General features: G+C 33.9%; 1 long non-coding RNA gene across 1 annotated transcript; it reads right to left on the reverse strand.

Annotated features, from left to right (window-relative positions):
• Positions 1-3,845: 3,845 nt before the first annotated feature.
• On the reverse strand, positions 3,846-19,182 carry LOC104856763. The gene is made up of 3 exons (XR_778698.1): positions 19,110-19,182; positions 11,851-12,002; positions 3,846-3,891 (listed from the first exon to the last, which is right to left on the reverse strand). It is a non-coding gene; the product is annotated as an uncharacterized LOC104856763 (long non-coding RNA).
• Between the last annotated feature and the right edge of the window lie 3,016 nt (positions 19,183-22,198).

Genomic DNA, 22,198 nt, shown 5'->3' on the forward strand with positions numbered 1-22,198 from the left:
GATTGAGGATCTAGGATGAGAAAGACATACTTTTAAAATTTGTGCATTTTTGTAGCTTGAATTTATAGAATATATACATGGATTCTTAAAAAAATTAAAAATACAATTCCTGCTGGGCGTGGTGGCATGTGTCTGTATCCAGCACTTAGGAGCCTGAGGCAGGAGAAACGGCAAGAGTCTGAGGCCAGCCTTGGCTACATAGTTAAGTTCAAGGCCAGCCTGATATAACACAAACTTAGTTTCCCTCCTTTAATGTATATACCAACTACTTCATGCTCTGACTGGCACCTAGTAAATATTCAATGCTGTTGAGTAAACACAGGCAATTTGTCATGTCTACTTTCTATCTCTAACCCAGATTCTTCCCTTGAGTTCTGCTGTGCTTTTTTAACCATGTTTTCAGAACCTATACTCAAATGCCCAGGTTGCTGTCACCTTTCTCCTACTCACTGTGTACTCTGTAAGGCAGGTGAGGCAAGGATAGGCTGATTGGGCTTGGCTTTTTGATCTCTAGTTTTCAAGACAAATTATTTTCCATCTAGGTCTTATTTTGGGGGAAACCCTGGTACCACATTCTGAACTTGGGACCATAATCACCTATCTTCTAACATGTCTACTTCTCACCTCTAGTTTAGTTAATTTTGCTATATCCCATTGGTAGCACACACCACAAATTGATCCCTTTCACTTTATTACTTAAGTCACTGATGTTAATTTTGCTTTTCTGAGCTGTTACAATAGACTTCTTTCCTTGGCAATACATATTTACATATCCACAGGAATGTTTCTCAAGTACAATTATCATTCTATAACTCTTTGTCCTATAACTCTTCAAGAGTTTTCATTTGAAAACTCTTTAATTATCTTCCCCTACCTTAAACAGCTATTTCTCATGTCCTGTCCATTGGTCTGTTTGATCTTTTTGTTATATAGCATAAACTATCGGCACTCCTACAAACATCAATATCCTTTATTCTATGTGTGACATGTTATTTTGTGCTTCCAGGCCTTTACACACTATTTTCTTTGCCCAAATGACTCTCTTTCCCTTTGTCCCCTAGAAAATACCATTTCTTCCCTTAATGCTTGGCACTGGTGTGAGGTCTCTTAGGAAGCTCTTGGTAAGACTAGATATTCATACATTCCCAAATAGACATTTTTTGCTACATACAGAAAGCACAGCGATAACTCTATGCGTGTTTGTTTCTCCGCTTGATTATCACTCATTTCTTTAGCTGAAAAAAAAACAAATTATGGCTTGGCCAATCATTTTCTTAGCAATCCCAGAATTGAAGTGTAGCAAAAGTTTCTTATTACCGCAGGGCTACTGTCCAAAATAAGACAATGATCCATGATGTACAAGCTTCCTATTGTGTTTCGTTTTCTAATCCCCCAGAAAGCAGTTTTCTAATTATTTTTCCCACTTTTTGATCTTAAATGAATTGTTGGTAAGAGTTGCTTCACATCAGGTTGTCATGGTCTCTGAAGTTTTGAATTATTTGTTTCAAAGTATATTTTGATGAAAGTTAAATATGGGTTTGTACAAATCTTTTACTCTGACCTCTAAAAATCTTCTTTGAAAAATAAAAATACAATAGGCAAGTTACAACAACAACAGGGATATCAGTTATCACGCAGTTGAGGATACATGAAAATTTCCCTTGGTTTATTTTATCCCAGAGAGTCAGAAAATGCTTCATCACGAACCGAAATTATTTCCTAAGAGATCATTCATCACTTATATAATACAAGCTCTTTCAGAGCAGAATGAGTACATTGTTACTGACAACTGAGAGGCGACTTGAGAAAGGACTAAAACTGAAGGTCATTTTTACCTTTCTCATTTTCTAAGTCTTCACAGAATCACTGAAAGCTGTAGGCATTATTCTTTGCTATTATGTGTGCAGAAATTAAGTCACAAAGCTAATAATTTCCCCTGTCTGGTGAATTTAAAGGAGTCTAAATAATATTAATAAAATTATAGCTTCTTCTCACTATCTGTTTTCTCAGTAAGAGGCCCCTGGTGTAGAGCTCAGCTGGTTACTGAATGTGCATGCCTGGTAATCACAGTTTAAATAAGTCTCTAATATAGGACTCAGCAAAGTACAGATTGTGGGCCCAACTAGCCACCTACCAGCTTTTGTATGACCCATAAACTAAGAGTTGTTTCTATTTTTGCTTTCATAAAAAAAGAGAATATTTCATGGCACATAAGAACTGCCTAGGACTCATGTTCTAGGGTCCGTTAATAAAGCTTTATTGGAAAATAGCTGCACACAATATCTTTTTTTTTTTTTATTGAGTTTATTGGTACATTTAGGGATACAGTACAGTTACATTCATTGTTGGGATCATGTACCTTTACATGGCAAGTCTTGATTCTCATTTTTTTCCCCTTACCTCTGCCCTCCCTTCACCCCCTCCTCCCCTCCCCATCTACAAACACTTTATTTTCATCTTTTCATTCTCTCACATTTTTTTCTTTTCCCTTTTTGTTCTTCCCCTATGTATCACACCTTCCCTACATCTTTAGCTCCTTTCCTCCCATTTCTAAATGTCAGTAATCTTATTAGAATCTTATGCATTGTTGCAGAATATTCACACCAGGGAAACTATTCGGTATTTACACATGTGGGACTTATTTATTTCACTTAGGAGTATATCTTCAATATCTTTACATACGGTCTCTGGCTGCTTTTGCACAGGAGTAGCTGAGTTGGGTATCGTGAGAGAGACTGCATGGTTAGCAAAGCCTAAAACATTTACAACTTTTTAGCAGAAGAGTTTGCTGACTCATAATGTAAAGAAAAATGAAAGTTAGCGTTTTTCTTTTCATTTTCAGTTCGCAAAAATACTTTCTCCAAGATCAGTATACTGTGTGTGACTCTGTGACCCCTCAAATGATAGAATTAAAATGCATTTTATGCAACCGTTCCTTTCTGAGTCTTAACAAAACTGACCTGACAATTTCTCTCATACTTTCAGCTTCGCACTTCCCTAGAACAGTAGAAGGGAAGAGGATACATAAAGAAATAAAATTTTACTGATTACACCTGAAATTATTTCTGGGAAAATACAAGTATTATATTACCTACTAATATAAACTTTCAACATTTTTCAAGTGGTTATATTTCGCTTTTGGCTTTTCAAAAAAAATACTGATTTAATATGAATGAAATTTGTGACAACAAACATTTGAAATCTTCTCTCAAGTGGACATGTAACATATTGCACATAAGAAATGCATATGAATTTATATAATCATGTCTGTAGTGACATGGGAGATGTTTAAGCAAAATCAAATGTGATAGCACACACACACACACACACACACACACACATACGTATATATGAACAAACTTCAAAGTGCATCACCTTGGTGATTCTGGGATGTGGCTTAAACATCTTCATCCATCACTGAAACCTATAGACTCCCAGAGTTAATTTATACTTGCTGACAGTTGTGTGGGAGGAACGGTGTCAAAAATACAGCTGCACGCTTTGCACTTCTTAGTTAAATGTCACTCATGGTTTCCAACACGAGCCTCTTATTGACTGAGATTTCACCTCGGAGGTGAAGTTTGGCAGCCCAGAATGCCTGGATATATTCGATTGGTTATTTGTTTGATGCAGAGTCAAATAAATGCCAAGTCAATCAAGAGATTTCCAAATACTTCTGAATTTTCACGGTGCAAAAAAGCTTTGCTTTTGAAAGAGCAGCAAATGTAACATTATACTGCAGAATCCACATCTGTGTCACTAAAAGCACCATTTTTCAAATGGTTCCTATGAAGAAGATTAAAAAATTATAGAGAATCCAGGCCAAGATTCTGACATGTTCATTCCTCGGGGATTTGGAACCAAATTGTTGTCATTAGATCCTAATGTGAACTGATGCCACAGAATATTTTTTGGAAAGAAAAATCATAAAATAAGTGAGATATAATATTCATCTGAATAAGCTACAGGCAAAAGAAGTCATAGTTTGTGACACATTGTGAGGTAGCTTTTAAGTAAGTGACTTTTGATTTCAAGTTCTAACACTTTATGCTATTCTATATTATTTTATATTCTGAGAACTGGAGGTAACATTGTTTTCCAATAATAAACACAACGAACACTCACAGAATATTCTAACAGAACACTAACAGAAAGAAAGGTAATTAGAATTATCATCATAAAGTATAAAGTGCACATAGGTACAGTTAACTACTATGACAACAAAAATATAAACATAAAGATAACTTAAAGGAATAGAAAGCCAAAATGCAGTTTATACATTCAGTTTATTTTAACTTTCTTTGTAATTGAAAGATAATTATATATATTTAAGAAGTGTAATGTGATGTTTTAATATATGCATGCATTATATAATGATCAAATCAAGATATTTCAGCATAATCTGTATTTTACTATGTGATATATTTTATTTTTTATTATTATGGATTCAGGTGCTAGAAACTCATGATTGTATCTTTCTTTCTTAGATATACTGAAAGCCAATTAACAGTACTACTTGGCTGAATTCTGGATTTGTTCTTTCTAAATTTATTTCAAACATCTTTTGAAATTTTAGAGATCATTTCTAAGAGTGGCAGTTAGCTAAAGAGTTTTAAATGAAAGATACACGTTTTCTACACAAGCAGGACTTTTGGAAGTATCAGTTGTTTATGCAGTGAGAAAAGACTATAATTCTATTTATTCAATGAATGAATCTGGTTATTTTTCTGGTGCCATAATTGGTAGAAGATTTTGGTGGGATCTGTGGTAGTGGCTGGTGGTATTTTTTGCATATAATTCCAAGTTTTTATTTTCTTTATATTTAGGACTTTCTTTTAAGACACAGGTTGGTGATTTGTGACAGTATGAAGACAAAATCAATTGAGTTTACCTTTCCTGGTATATAATTAGTGGTACAGATATAAGAGAGAGAGAGAGAGAGAGAGAGAGAGAGAGAGAGAAAGATTAATCAACACTATCTAACTGTAACTAAAATATCTACTTGTGCATAAAAAATCCAAGTTATTCACATTTGAGAAGCAGACTAAGAAAAATGAAGAGGAAGTAAAAGAAGAAAATGGTTATTTATTTTCCCATATGTGTAACTATCTAAAGATGTCTACTTTTCTTACATTTCCATTTATTCCTATGAGTTGGATCCATATGTCCTTTTATACACAGTAGATTTTTCTGGAAAATTAGTCAAACAGACTTGGGTGAAAAAGAAGTGTGTGTGTGTGTGTGTGTGTGTGTGTGTGTGTGAGAGAGAGAGAGAGAGAGAGAGGAGAGTATAAATTTAAAGCATTTTTAAAGGATGCTTGGAAAAAGTAAGTGCTTTTTTCTCTCAGTGTGAGAATAAACAAGTGATAGTACCTACTCTCTTAGAGAAACAGTTCAGTTAGAAACAAGATGGTTATCTCAGCCAAGTGTGATAGAGGCAACTCTGTACTTACCTGAGATAACCATCTTCTGTTCCCAAATCCATCAAAACCCAGACTGCCTTTTATCTTAATTAAGAGGAACTATTTCTATAGGAAATGATAGTTATCTACATAATTTTGTGACACAGGAAAGTGATGATCCTATAAATTTGCAGCCAACCAAATTTTCACCTAAATATAAATGTACAATTTAAAAAATCTCAGAAACTTTTTCAAAAACTTACTTTGAAAACATTTTTGGGAAAAAGATTTAAGTAAGAAACAAAATTCAGAGGGTTATTGTAAAATATGTGAAAATAAGGGTCTGATAAAATTTAAGAAAGTTTATTATTATCCCAAAAGTCAATGGTAAAATAAAAGTGAAATAATATTACTATAAAATATCCAGAAGTTCATTCTTAGGTAATAGTAACACTTAGATTGGGAAGAAAGTCAGTAAAAGAATATGAAGTTAGCTAAGGTACCAGTCAAATTAATAAAGTAATATAATAAGAATAAACATTAATATGAATTTCAATGTACATAAAACAAAAATAGAAAATATAATTTTATGTTAGCAAAAGACTTAAAGGACAGATAACATAAAGAAGAAAATACAAGAAATTGTGTGAAATCAGATGACAAAGAATTTCCAGTATGTCAAAAACTGTAGTGAATATAAAATTCACATTAACCAATAAATATAAGAGAACCTCAAATTAAAATAGAACAGAGAACTCTTATGAATAAAAATACACTCAGGCAAAAAGAACAACAAGGGAAGGAAATATTTAGTGAGGCTTATGAGGGGAAGGAAGGAGAGATGGAAAGAGGGGAGGCAGAAGGAGAAGGAGGAATCAGGAAGAAATAAAAATTTTTTCAGCTTTAATTGAGTTTATTGGTACATTTTAGGGATACAGTACACTTACATTCATTGTAGGGATCATGTACCTCTACATGACAAGTCTTGATTCTCATTTTTTCCCCTTACCTCTGCCCTCCCTTCACCCCCTCCTCCCCTCCCCATCTACAAACACTTATTTCCATCTTTTCTTTATCTCACATTTTTTTCTTTTCCCTTTTTACCCTTCCCTGCCCATCTCACCTTCCCTACACCTTTAGCTCCTTCCTTCCCATTTCTAAATGTTAGTAATCTTATTAGGATCTTATGTATTATTGCAGATTATTCACACCAGAGAAACTATTCCTTATTTACACACGTGTGCCTTATTTATTTCACTTAGGAGTATATCCTCGTATGTATCCATTTTCCTATGAATGAATCTATTTCCTTGTTTTTTATGGCTGAGTAATATTCCATTTTATAGAAAAAACACATCCTCTTTATCCAGTTTCCAACGGATGGGCAAATGGGCTGTTCCCAAGATTTAGCTATTACAAACTGTGCCGCTATAAACATGGGTGTGCATACTTCTCTGTGATATGATTCTTTTAGTTCTTTTGGAAAGATACCCAGCAGAGGGATGGCTGGGTCAAATGGAACCTCCAGTCCAAGCTCTTTGAGGTATCTCCATATTGATTTCCATAGTGGTTGCACCAGTCTGCACTCCCAACAACAATGGAGAAGGGTTCCTTTCTCCCCTCAACCCTGCCAACATTTGCTATTGTGTGATTTCTTGATAGCAGCCATTCTTTGTGGGGTGAGGTGGAATCTCAGTGTTGTTTTCATCTGCATCTCTCGAATGACCAGTGATGTGGAACATTTTTTCAAATATTTTCTTGCTGCTTTGGCTTCTTTGTCTGAGAAATGTCTGTTCATTTCGGATGCTCATTTTTGAATAGGGTCTTTATATTTGGGGGGGCTGATTGCTTTGAGTTCTTTATATATTCTTGATAATAGTCCTTTGTCTGAGGAACAGCTGGTAAAACTTTTTTCCCACATTGTAGATTGTCTCTTAGTTCTGCTGATGGTTTCTTCTGAAGTACAGAAGCTTTTTAGTAATATGAGATCCCAGTTGTTGATTCTATCTGCTAGTTCCCGTGCTACTGAGGATTTGTTCATAAAATCTTTTCCTATGCCAATGTCTTCTAGAGTTCTGCCTAACTTACCTTCCAGCAAGTTTAATGTTTCTGTTTTAATATTTAGATCTTTAATCCATTTTGATTTTAATTTAGTGCGTGGCAAAAGATAAGGGTCTAATTTTAATCTGTGGCAGGTTAACATCCAGTTTTTCCAACACTGTTTATTAAAGAGGCGATCTTTCCTCCACTGAGGATGGTCAGCTCCTGTGTCAAAGATGAGGTAGCTGAGTATATCTGGGTTTGTTTTTGTGTCTTCCAGTCTGTTCCACTGATCCTCAGGCCTATTTCTTTGCCAGTACCATGCTGTTTTTATCACAGTGGCTTTGTAGTATAGTTTCAAATTGGGAATTGTTACACCTGGTGCCATGTGTCTGTTGCCTAAAATGGCTTTTGCTATTCTAGGTCTCTTATGGTTCCAAATGAATTTTTGGATTTTTTTTCTAGTTCTGTGAAATATAGTGTTGGAATTTCAATTGGCATTGCATTGAATGTATATAGCAGTTTTGTTAGTATGGCCATTTTCACTATGTTGATTCTTCCTACCCAGGAGCAGGGGATATCTTTCCATTTTTTTATATCCTCTTCAATTTCTTTTTTCAGAGTGCTGTAGTTTTCAGTGTAGAGATCTTTTGTTTCTTTTGTTAGATTGATTCCTAGATACTTCATTTTTTTGGATGCTATTGTAAAAGGAATTTTTTCCCTTATTTCTCTCTCCGTGAGTCTGTTATTTGCGTATAAGAAGGCTATTGATTTTTGGGTATTCACCTTGTATCCAGATACTCTATTGAATCTGTCAATTAAGTCTAGAAGTCTTTTGGTGGAGTTTTTTGGGTCTTCAATGTAGAGTATCATATAATCAGAAAATAATGACAATTTAACTAGGAAGAAATAATTGTTAATAACAGACAAAATAGAAAGCAAGGAAAAGGGTCATGAGACACAGCTATGCAATGCACTGTTAATAAAAAGTACAGCAGCCCGATCCTCTAGTACAATATGTAAACTCAAAATGTAACATGAAATGGACAGCAGCCAGAATCAGAGAGAAATAGTCAATATTTTAATCTAAATGTTCTAGAGTATTCCTCTATTGAAGTGATACATTATAACATAGTGATAAATTTAAGTAGTCTGAATAATAGCGTAAATAACTTGAGAAAGTTTAGACATCTACAAAAATGATTTTAAAACAATGTAAATAGAAGATATTCTGAATAAATGGAAATCTTTCTGTGTTCTTAGGTAATACAACTCATTTTAAATCTTTCATTTTTTCCAAATAAATCTATAAATATAGTGCAGCTCTGGGAATAAATGAAGACTCATCAACTAAGAACAGATAAAAGCTACTGATCCTATGTTTGTCCAAAGGGACTTAGCCACCATCATCTCCTTTTCAGCAAAGGCTCAGAGACAGGCAGAGAGGAGGCAGAGCTTCCGATGATGAAAAGGGAGGGATCAAGATCCTCCCTGATTAGAGGCTGTACCCTTGGGCAGGCAGTAGGCAGGCAGATTAGCCGCAGAATGTCCTATGTGATTGGTTAAATTGGTGACATATTTGCCTCTCTTTGGTTATCCCTAAGATGGAAATGGGGACAAAATTTTTAAAAACTCTCAATTATTAATCAAGACTATGCTGTTGGTGGTGAATAGTGACAAGTGCTGTTGTTTGACTTACTAGGTTGTATTGGAGATGGTGATCTGATTCCTACAAGTCTGGATTGCTGCAGATTGCATTTCTCAGCAGCTGATTACTGTAGAGTATGGATGGTTTCCCTATATGATTCATTCAAATGTTTATGCTGCATCATTAAAATACAAAGGAATGGTTTGATTTTGTAAAGGAACAAACTGGTAAGATGTATGGTAAAATGAATATTCAAATCATATTAATAAAATAATTCATGAATTGACATAGCTGGACATAAGCATGTGAAGTACAACAGGTATTCTGGGATAGTTTCATGTTTGGGAAGCTAGCACTCCATGATTAAACTGTCAACACAATTTAAAGGACATGTTCTGATTACAGAAACTAATAAAGTATTCTCTAAATAATGAAAAAAGCATAAGATAAGACTATAAGAGCGAGAATCAATTTAAATATGTTCAGGGACCATTTTCATCTTCAGAATTAAGGATTATTTTGATATTACATCATTGACTTTTCTCTTTTACTTTCCTTTTTTAGTTTTACTTTAGGATTCCCTATTTTTCATGTTCATACAGAGATTTCTTTAACTGAAATACCAAATAGTTTCTTTGGTGTGAAAAACTATAATAGTACACCGGATCCTAATGAGACAATTAATAATGTGAAATAGGAAGTAAAGGGCTAAAGGTGTAAGGAAAGTGGGAAGGGTGGGGGAAAGGTAATAAGGGAGAGGAAAAAAATATGAGAAACTGAAAAAATGGAAATAAAATGTTTGTAAATGGGGAGGGGAAGAGGGGGTGAAGGGAGGGCAGGGACAAGGGGAAAAATGAGAATCAAGACCTATTATGTAAAGGTACAGAATCCCAATGATGAATGTAACTGTATTTGTATGCCTAGATTGTACCAATATCCTCAATAAAAAAGAAAAAAAAATAAAGGACATGTTGCAAAAAGTTCTATTAAAATTTAAAAAAATATTGAGGATATACTCCTAAGTAAAATAAATAAGTCACACATGTGTAAATACTGAATAATTTCTCTGGTGTGAATAAACTGTAATAGTACATAAGATCCTAATGAGATAACTGACATTGTGAAATGGGAAGAAAAGGTCTAAAGCTGTAGGGAAGGTGGGATGGGTAGGGGAAGGGTAATAAGGGAAAAGAAAAAATGTGAGATAATGTAAAGATGGAAATAAAGTGGTTGTAAATGGGGAGGGTAGGAGGGGGTGAAGGGAGGGCAGGGACAAGGGGAAAAAATGAGAACCAAGACCTGTCATGTAAAGGTACAAGATCCTAAAGATGAATGTAACTGCACTGTATCCCTAAAATGCACCAATAAACTCAATTAAAAAAAATGATCCTTCATCTATAAGTGCAGAAATGTTAAAAAATAAATTTAAAAGTTAAACACAAAATCATGGGGAAATATAAAATAAAATTTATTATCTCTCTGTCTCCATCTCTCTCTAAAATTCAATCTGTCAGCATTATCAATGCCCATTATTTTGAAAATTGTCATGGTGGTGTACTGTGAAAGGTTTTCAATTAGGCATCGCTGTGCCTCAGATAAACTACATTGGCTATGATACTGCTATTGCACAAAATTAAATTTCTATTATTTACAAATTTCTCAGTCTAAAGCATTTTGTATTTGTAGCCCAGATGAGCTAACAGAGAAGAATATGACAATAAGTGCTCATTTTCACTGAGAGAAAAGAAAAATTATAATAGCAAGAATTCATCCTTACCCAGCCACATTCATGTACTATAAGTGAAAGTCTTAACTGCTATAAGCATTTTGAACAGCAATCTGCCAGTCCTTTGTCAAAATCAGCACCTGTGTGTAACCTCTGGTCTGCCAGTGTCCTTTGCTGGACTGTATGCAAGGGAAGTACTTCCAGAAGGACATACCAGTACAAGAAGTTCACTGTTTGCACAGCCAATAATTGGAGACACTATTTTTAAATTGAGTTTATTGGTACATTTTAGATATACAGTACAGTTACATCCATTATTGGGATCTTGTATCTCTACATGACAGGTCTTGGTTCTCATTTTTTTCCCCTTGTCATTGGAGACAATCTTAAATGTTTAAGTCAAAGATGAATATTCACTGTGGAAACTATACAATAGTAAAAAGAACATACTAAATGTGCATGGTGCAATACAGTAAAAGTATACTGCGAAGTGAAAACAAACAAAATGAATTATAAAAAACCTCACCATTAAATAGATCAAGTTATGTGAATTTTATAAGAATGGATAGAAACCAAATCAAGCAAGGAAAAACACAGTGGAATGGTTGTATATTGAGAATGATAGGAACAAAGATGAATTCAAAAGAAATTAGTAAATTAATAAATGGCAGGAGACAGACTTAGACTGGCAATATTAGTGTTTACTAAGAGGCAACAACAGTGACTAGTTGTGCTCTTGTTGACTACGGAATAATTGCATATGTAAAAGTACACTCTAGACAGAGCCCCTCAAAACCCTAATCAGAGAGAGATGTGGTCATCGTGTAGCTGCCAGTGGTACCATTGTCAGTAACCCTGAAAATTGTTCACACTGGAGGGGATGGTTCTGGAGTATGCTGTACAAGAGAAATGTAGGGAGTTCATGGTGTTCAAATGACACCAAGGAAATGAAGTGGGGATTGTCATTCTTTAAAAGAAAGTATGTAAAACATGAACAAAGAAAATGAGCAGAAAAGATATTCAGATCACTTCACCTGATTAACTTCATCCATCATCAACTTGCTAATCTGTGGGTGGGTGAGCAAGGAAGTTCCAGATGCCTGCGTGTCCCCTTGAGATCCTTGCAGGTAAAAAATCACTTTGGGCAAGCTGATGACACGCTTGCAGCCAGTTTAACAATGACAGCCTTTAGATAAATGCAGAAAGAGATGGACTTTATTGATTTAAATTTTCTTTTAAACAAAATTAGTAAAAAAAAAAAATGATTTCACAAAGCACTTTGGGAACATAATACATATTTTGTATAATTGTCCTTGCTGCATTCAAGCATTTTTGTCAACAGTTAATCTTTAAGCCCATGAAATATCTACTAATTTTTTTCGGTCTGAAACTATACCAAAGGTTAACAATAAGTTTATGAAAAAATTTGTGGTCTACTTCCACGAGGAACTCACTGATATATTTCCTGCACAATGAGTACAGCCATGTTTGTAAATAAAAAACAATCAAATCCATAGGGAAATCTAATTACCAGGTGAGAAGATGGGGGGTTGACAGACAAAATAATATGTGAAAAACACAAATTTGAGAGTTGGACTCGTTTATGAGATATGCCGAAGTCTTATTTTTTTTAGAAATAGTAAGCAGGATGTGGGAAACGATCAGAAAAAAAAGGTAATTAGTTCAATTAAAACAGGATTTTGAGTGGTTTTTGTCACTATGATCATGGATCAAAATCTCACCAGAGAAATTTAAGTAGTTACCTAAAATGTTATGCAGAGAGGGACAGGAATGTATGTGCATTGTTTTGAATAATCCATAAGTAAACATTTTCTTAGGATAAGGTTAGGTTATAATCATAAAAATGGGCAGAAGAATAAATCCTAATTATATTTCACCTCTAAAGAGAGAAAATATACTTCATTTTTTCCATTCAACTCAATTACTCTTGAATATATTCCTTTAAAAAAACATGTCTTCAAATCTATTTCGTGTCACAATGGTCATATCCTAAGCCTAACTATTGATCAAACCATCCTAATTAATGTAAATTTTATCTTTCTTCTGATCTGTGACAAGGCTTATATTTACGATCACTTCATTATTTGCTATTTTATGCTTCAGTTTAAAAAAATTAATCAATAATTGATTTTTTTGGTGTTGGACAAAACTATTTTACTCTAGGAATGGCAAGGAAAAAGAGCTTCTGGTGCTCTAGAACATCTTTTTATTTCATTTTGTCTGATTTCTACATGATTAAAAAAGAAAACAAAGAAAGAAAAGCAAGTGATGGGGAGGAGATGGAAAGATTGGAAGAGAAAATAAAGTGTCAGTGGCTCAGCTTTGTCAGAGCCTGTAAAATCTCCCAGGGTGTACTGAAGTAGAAAAAGCAGGACATAGTTTACCTTAGGAAGGGTAATCTTGTACTGCATCAGGACAATTTTTTTTTAATATGTAAAGTCAGCCACAATATTAAAAATTCCTCTTTCTTTTCAGAAAGATTGCACAATTTCTTTTTATACTTGTGTCTACCTTCTGGTGACCCTTTCATCCTACCCTTAAGTAGCATGTGTTTGGATTTAGATCTTGCTTCATTCATATCATATAAATTGTCCAAAATACTTTAGGATGAGGAACAACAATAACAAATAAACATAAAGGTACCCTTCGGAGAACCTCTATGCTGTTTATTTTGTGTTACATGAACAAAAACTAAAATAATAGTTTATGTTACAATATGCTGATCATTCACTGCTATAATTATGATGCTTTTATTAGAGTAAAGTTTATCTTAGAAATGTTAGGAAATATGTAAAACATAAAGATGATATGCCTAATCTATTTTTCTCTCTCCAGAAAGATCTTTTTTATGTTCTATTCTAGTCTTACATCTGTATTTTTGTCAAATGAATTTTACCTCACTTATTAAGATGATTCACATTTTTCTTCAAAGCATTCATTTTATGAATGAAAAGTATTTATAAAAATGGTGTTTTTAATTTTAAAAATGCCATATAGTACAGAGGTTATTATGAACTCGGACCCTAGAGATTGCTTTATCTTTTCTATTATTGACGGCACACGAGTGAATTCCTGAAACCTCTCACAATCTTAGTTTCAACATATAAAATAGGGATACAAGTAATACCTATTGTATAGAATTGCTCTTCTAATTTTATTATTTTATATAAAGACTGCAATTTTAAAATGCTGGGAGTATAATGCACACCACACAATTAGAATGTATTAATATCATTTGTTTTTATTAGCATTTTGGTAGAAATTAGGGCTATCTCCAGCTTTATGGATTTTTGAATAAGTTGTTTAAAAAAACCGAATACAGATATTCCTAAGAATGTCACAGTGAATGATAAATGAAGTTTATATATATTGTAAAATCACTGTTCAGACAATTATGAGACTCAAACTACCATCTGTCAATTGGAAAGACACTTCTTGATAAGCATTGAGATGCCCATAGTAAATTAGAATATAACTTATTTATAGCAACAGTAAATGTTATTTGTCTTGTTGGGAACATATTTTTCACCCTTATCATTGCCAAATCATATCTTTCTTTTTAAATTCCCTTGCAACATAATATATTATAGTTTTTGTACTTCAAAGGTGATAATGCTTTTTAATATTGCAAAAATTGTCCAAATTTTGGTCTATATTTTAATAACATAAGTGCAAATTATCTCATTTAATGCATTTTTCCGATACTTGCTTTTAAATACTATTTTGTTAATCCTGATTTTTTGCACTCCTGATAAATTTGTGGTTATCAACTAATTTTTTGCTTATAAGTATGATTTGTTTTAAATTCTTTTTTTTTCTCATTGAGCTTATTGGTACATTTTTGGTATACAGTACAGTTATATTCATTACTGGGATCTTGAACCTTTACATAACAGGTCTTGGTTCTCATTTTTCCCCTTGTCCCTGCCCTCCCTTCACCCCCTCCTCCCCTCCCCATTTACAAACACTTTATTTCCATTTTCTCATATTTTTTTCTTTTCCCTTATTCCCTTTCCCCTACCCTTCCCAATTTCCCTACACCTTTAGTTCTTCCTATTTCACATTGTCATTTATCTCAATAGGATCTTATGTACTGTTATAGTTTATTCACACCAGAGAAACTATTCAGTATTTACACATGTGTGACTTATTTCATTTAGGAGTATATCATCAATATGTATACATTTTCCTCTGAATAAATCTAATTTCTCATTCTTTATGGCTGAGTAGTATTCCATTTTATAGAAAAACTACATCTTCTTTATCCAGTTTCCAACTGATGGGCAAATGGGCTGTTTCCAAGTTAGAGCAATTCTTGAAAATATCATACATTTGGATTTCCAAATTGACATAAAACTATTTATTCTCATGTATAAAACTAGCTTGAAAAACTCATATTCCTAATTTATCAAGAATGAAACTCTAAATGTTTTTCTTACAATACCTTTTAAACTAATTGGTCTCTCTGCTAAGCAGGGAATGTATTCACTTGATTTAAAAACAAACAAATTAACTAACTAACTAACTAAATAAATAAATAATGGATGGAATGTTTTCAGGCTCTAAAGAAATGGAAATATAGAATAAACTAAAAGGAGCAACTTACCAAAGATCACAGCTCTGAATTTATGGCCTCATTTTAAATTAAAATAGGTGCCAAAAATTAGCACATGTGTATTCTGTTAAAAACGACTACAGAGTGGTGTAGGATCACCATGCTTTGCACAGTTGATGTTTTGGAGGCAATCCGGGAAAAGGAAACAACTCTTTGAAGCCCGCGACCTCATTCAAACTTCATTCAGCAAGGGCAAGCGTCATCTGGTCAACCTCATACCGTCCCCTACGGATTTGCTAAATGGGAATCTTGTGGGTGGGAGTGGGGATGATAGCGACTATGATTAGCCTGGTACTAGTTTATCACCTAATAAAACATACATTTCCTTACTTCAATGACATACACACTGCTGAATGAAGCCTGAGAACAACTCTCTATTAATAATTCATTACAAACATGAAAAAAAAGTTTGTGAGAGAAGAGATATAATTAGTGAGCATCATGCTAATAAAAAATAGTGTGGCTTCTCCAATGTCTATGGAAGATATTTTCATTAAGCAACATCTCTATCTTATTACTATTTTTTTTTGTACCAGGAATAGAATTTGGGTCCTTGCGCTTGTGAGGCAGGCAGCAGAATCACCAAGCGAAAGCCCCCACCCATAGTTTATTACTATTAAGAACTAGGTCTTTCACAAAAAAGACAGGGCCCTTTCTCTTCTCTTTTCTTACAGAGTATAGTTGTTTTGCCTATTTTGCTATTGTTTTACAAAATCACAGAAATTTAAAAATATTAAGAAAGACTAAAATGTTTTCAATGATAACCTATTAGAAATAAATCAGTCTTCTGCCAATGAAATCTCATTTATATTCAAGGGCTACCAATTACTTCATTTGGTAGAGTAAGAATCTTATCTGATTAAAATTTCCCATCATATTTCTCACTATCAATTAAAATTCTTTATGAAACACGATAATTGGAACAGATGATTTAAATTACTTGAATTTAGTAGAAAAGTCTGGGAAAATCAGTGTAGAACTAAAAGCATATTTCTAAAAATTAGCATTTGGGGCCCCACATTAGGGTAGCAAAAGGAACAATTTAAAGCAAAAAAGTAAATCCATTGCATAATAAATATCTATTTTTCATTTGTGCAGGGCTGAACTCAATACCATGATATTTTCTAATCTTCTTGAAAACATCTCATCAAAAGAGATGAAAGAAAAACCAATTGATGTTGGAACATTGCAGAGCCTGCTATGATAATCTGGTTCAGGCACTTTTGGGTTGGATGCAATAATATTTCTAAACCTGAATTTTTTCAACATTAAATAAAAGTAATAATATATGCCAGGTTTGATGAGGATTGTACAAAATAAAATTTCATGATCTTTTAAAAATATATAATTTTTTTTTTGTTTTTTTCAGCTTGAATTGAGTTTATTGGTACATTTTAGGGATACAGTACAGTTACATTCATTGTTGGGATTTTGTACCTCTACATGACAAGTCTTGATTCTCATTTTTTGCCCTTGTCCCTGCCCTCCCTTCACCCCCTCCTCCCCTCCCCATCTACAAACACTTTATTTTCATCTTTTCATTATCTTTCTCATCCTTTTCATTTTCTTACTTTGAATCAACTTTTCTGATGTTTTCTTCTTCCTTTATGATATTTCTATTGAAAACACTGTTGCAACCTTCTATGTATATATGGGTGGATGGGTGAATATATATTTATATACAACAAATTAAAATTTTTTACATGAGCCTTTCTTTCCTGTAAGGTATTGTTCTATAATTTCACATCTGTATAGAACAGTAACCTGAGCCAAATATTTTGTTGGAATAGACAGACTTTTTCTTCATAGCAGGGATTGAACTTGGGACCTTGTACTTGCTAGGCAGGCAGCAGAACCACTAGGCTAAATCCCCAGCCTAGAATAGAAAAAAACTTCAATTTCCTGTGACATGATTATTGAAAGCAGGTTCTCTAATCACTGTATTGCCAAGTTTCAGGTTTCACATGTTTACAGAAATCATATCTATGTCCAAAATAGAGATTTCTTATGAGGCTCACAACAATTTAAGCATATATTCACATTTCTTAAATAATTAACATGTTAAATGTTTCTAGCTAAAAATAATAACTAACAATTTTAAATAGATTTATTCATATATTATATACACATACTGTCATACACACATATATAAAATAAGTACATGTACTCAAAACATATATATATAATAATTATATCAATCCTTCAAAACTGTGACATAATTCTAATGACATATATAAAAATGTAAAATTCTGCTCTATATTTTAAATAGTATATTTGATAAACACTTTTCTGTTTTTTCTAATATGTCTATGAATCTTTTCTGTGTTGTTTTGGTGTACACTCCTGCTATATATATTATTATTTGATTATGTGTTTACTAGAAAATTCTGCAGTTCATGGATCCACATGTTCCACTCATATTTGTCTTAATTTCTATTTCTTCTCAAGATTTATAACTGCAATTTTATTTTACCAGTTTGAAAATTAATAGAATTCAAAAATGAAAATACGCACAAACTCTTCTACACCAAATGTTTGCCAAATAACACTATCGCGGCCCCACCTAGTGTTCCTAGTATACTGGTGTACCTCTGACAAAGATGCAGAAGTTCTTGCGTCTTAGATGGTAGGCACACTGATTTTATACTTTAAGAGTTTGATTGCATTGTAGTATTTTTATTGATCAAGGAGTTTTAAAGAGAGTCAAGGTAATGAAACTCTCAGGAGATCACTGAGTAAACTGTGGAACATAGTTAATCACTTATGTGATTATTTATTAAGCATTATTTTAGATGTGAGGAAGTTAAATAATTTTGATGATTAAAGTTTCAAAACTCTGACAGTTTATCTTTATCATTGGATAAAATATTATTTTGTTAGGGCTGTTATAAAAATTTAAAGCAATTTAGATGGCTTAAAGAAAATAAGTTTATTCTCTAATCTCTCTGGAGGTCAGTAGTATAAAATCAAGGTCAAGAGAGCTATGCTTTACCTTGAAGCTGGAAGGAAAAGTTTTCTCATGTCTCTTCCAACTTCTTGTGGCTTTTAGCATTTCTTGGCTTCTGGGATTTGTAGCTATATCACTCCTGTCTCTGCCTGTGACTTCACAGTTAATTTTGTTTCTGTCTCCTCTTCTATCTTTTATAATATGCAGTTGTTTACTTCACAAATCCTTAGATTGGCAACCCAGTAAGGCAATTCCGGATCACTCCGTTTTGAGAGCCAAAATTATCTTTAGAAAGATTTGTTGTTGTTGTTGTTCTAATGAAGTCACACTGACAGTATTGCCAGTAAGGTGGACATGAGCATTCTTTTTTGAGGTTTTCATTCAACTCACCACAGTTAACATCTGCTTGGGAACAGGAAAGCTAAGGACCATTTGTCAGTGTAGCCTCCTTACTAGTGAGTGAGGAAGACTCCTGGGCACATTGTTTCATTGCTTCCCATGCCTTCCTCCTTGATGTTACACATTCCCTTCCCATCTCATGAACTCTCTTGTGTATTTCAGACATTGGAAGAAGCCCAGTGTGATGAAAATATAAAAGAGAGAGATACATAAGATGGGTTTATAGAGATAATAATCAATGGCTGACACACCATTTTGGAGGTTGTAGCACAGAGATGTGAACGGTTGCCACTGTGCAAGGAGGCACTTACACGTGATGAAAGGTGCCTGCATCTTCACTGTCATTGAGTCATGGGATCTCTGTGTATGTTTCCATGGTCTTCATGATGTCAGCGAGCTTCTAGGTTCCAGAACTTTTTCTCTGCTTAGATGTAACACTAGCGCTTTGAATACTGGGCAAGTTGAGAAGGATTTACATGGGGAACAATTAACATGGAAAGTAGTATAGGCAATGTCTTTGTTTGCTACAGTTTTGTTCTTTTTTCATTTTGATTACTGGTTTTAGTGCTAACTAGCTTAGTTTAAAGGATGAATAGCCTTTACTGCAGGGCCACAAAAAGAGAACTCTGTCAACATTTCCAGTTATGCTATTATCCATTTTACTTCTGCATTGTATACATTTTGCACTCTATGTTGTAGACCCCAAAGGGTACTATGCATTTCTTCACTATCTTCCCCCAACTGCTACTCTCTTTTATACACATCTGTTGTTGCCTTTATTGTTGTTCAGTGAGACCATTGCTCTTTTCTCACCTTTTTAGTTTTCTCCCAAACCCAGCAGACCTTGACCAAGTCATCTCTCAACCCACTCTCTCCTGAAACAGCATTTTGAGGCTGATTCCATCTTTCAACCTGTCACTGATTAATTAAAACACAGAGAAATGTCTCAAATCATTACCATTTCTTTATTCCTCTGACTGAAAAATCTAAATACTCATGTCCTTGAACTTTCCTGTCTCTCATCACTTCACAAAATATACTGATTTCATTGTTAATATATAATGCTGAGAGTTTATTTTATGTTACCGCTCAGTGTTTGCACAGTTGTCTGGATGGGGCCCTCCATCTGTCCACACAGAGAAGCAGACATTCCACATTATGTCAGTGGGTTGCTTGCAGTGACATGTGGACTTGGAACGTGAAAACGAGACTGTAGAAAGTTTGATCCATATGTGCAAAGACAAAGAACATTTATGTTAATATACTTCTTATTATCTATTAGCAGCATATATTGGTCAAGCTATTCTATGGTATCAATAATTTTATGGGAAGCAGAAGGTACAGCCTCTGACAGTATGAACTTTGACCTAATAAATAAGTTTACATCATCAAAAATGGAAACCCTACCAAGGAAAAGGGACAGAGCCCTGTATGTGTTAGGGCCATGGTGCCCGAATTATCCACTGCCAGATGGATCTGAAGAGTGTTCAGATATCATAATGCATGTGTGGAGGTCAGGGATAGTGGAAACTCTTCATTAACACCAATAACGAGATAGCTCCAAGTTTCCTGTCTGTCACCTACGAGGTGGAAATACTGACATCCTCACCCCACAGAACTGTTGTTAACATTACGTGAATCTGTTGATGTAAAATATCTTCCACGTAATGAAGTTGCCTATATATTCATTTTCTGTCATGCCCACCTCTATTAGGGTATGAGTTTAAGGTCAATATATAAATAGCAGTATTAGAAGATTTGTGTCTTCTTGATGACTATGTCCAGGTGGATATAGAAACTGTAGTCAAAATGATAGTGAATATCTCATAAACTATATGGGGTGGTATCACTGCATATGGCAACCTAATTTTTGTTTTAAATAAATATCTAATGGCAGAACAAAATGACATATCCACTTAGGTAAGTTCAAATTTTGTCTTGAGATATCTTCAAAAATAATGTTTTCATCATCTTTGTTTTCAGAGATGGTGTCATTTCAGAGATCCTTTCTTCTTTTTAAATGTTCTTTTAAAAATATTACATTTGTGCATAGGAGATCTATCAAGTTAAATACAAAAATCAGGACATATATGTCTAACTTATTAGTGTAGTATATGTATAAAAATGCTGGTGGCTGTCACTATGAAACTGCTAGACAATATGTAACCAAATTCATAGCTTCTAATGATATATGATCATATTTTATTCATTTACTTTAGATAAAGTAAGCATTCTGATTCACATAGCAGCACTGAAATTGTAAGAACCGTACCTGAGGCATTTTCTAGTAGCATTTTAAGCTAAAGAATAAACTATTTGGGGAAAGGAAAACAGATGCTATGTGGCATCAATAAGAGATAAAAAGAAGAGTATGTGAATAAACCTGTATTCGTTCTTTATGAGCTAACTGAAAGAAACAGAAACACATTTCAAAGATTAGGGCATGTTTATTACATTATAGTGTTTTTCTCATCAGTAGGCTTTACTTATGAGGTATCAGAAAATTCTCCTATTGCTCCAAACCAAAATTCCTACATCATCATCTGTAAATATCCTGTTATTGCACAATTAAAAAACCACATACTAACAGAATGAATCTATAGCTTTTGTCACCTGCAAATTACTTGTCATATAGTGGTGAGAACAGTAAGTTTGGGAGTCAAACATGACTCTCACCACTGCCATCTCTAATAATCATCTATCCATTTTAAGTCTTAGATTTTTCAGGTCTTTATCAAATGGGCACCTCAGAGTATGAGAACCAAATGACATGTTAGTTTCGCATAAAAACCCAGATGCTCACTAATTCAAAGCTAAACACATTTCTTTTCCCTGTATCAAATCCAATCTAAACCCAGAAAAGTGAGCTTGGCTCAAATATTTATGTCTAAGAAAGTCAATTCTTCTTTAGACTGATGAGCTGTCTGGCACTTACAGTGCAAAATCAGCCACACAAATACATTGATGTCATAGAGAAAGCGACAGCATTCCTCAGAGGAATATTTACCTTGATCACTGCCCAAACGGAAGACAGCAAATACTGTCTTGTGGGAAATTGTTCAGAGAGCTCATGATTTTGAATTACCATGGTGAAGGAATATGATTTCATTTATTTGAGATTAAGAGAATCAGTACCATAAAAACAGTGACTAGTAATGTTTATGTAGAAGTAATGTAGAAGAGGGCTTGGAAAGAAATTTAAGAACGTTAGGGGATAGAATACTTTGAAATATGTAGTATCGTACTTACCTCCTATAGTGTTATAAAATAGACTTTTGGGGTGCCTGTCTTTAAATCTCTCTCTTCCAACTGAATGAGGGAGAGTTATTGATGAGAGAATGTTATACGCCTTAGTGGGTAGAGGAAATAGTTGAGCCTCTACTGACTTATACATCATTGT

This window comes from Fukomys damarensis, unplaced genomic scaffold (genome assembly GCF_012274545.1).
Source record: "Fukomys damarensis isolate Sample0158 unplaced genomic scaffold, DMR_v1.0_HiC HiC_scaffold_21, whole genome shotgun sequence".
Classification (NCBI taxonomy): domain Eukaryota; kingdom Metazoa; phylum Chordata; class Mammalia; order Rodentia; family Bathyergidae; genus Fukomys; species Fukomys damarensis.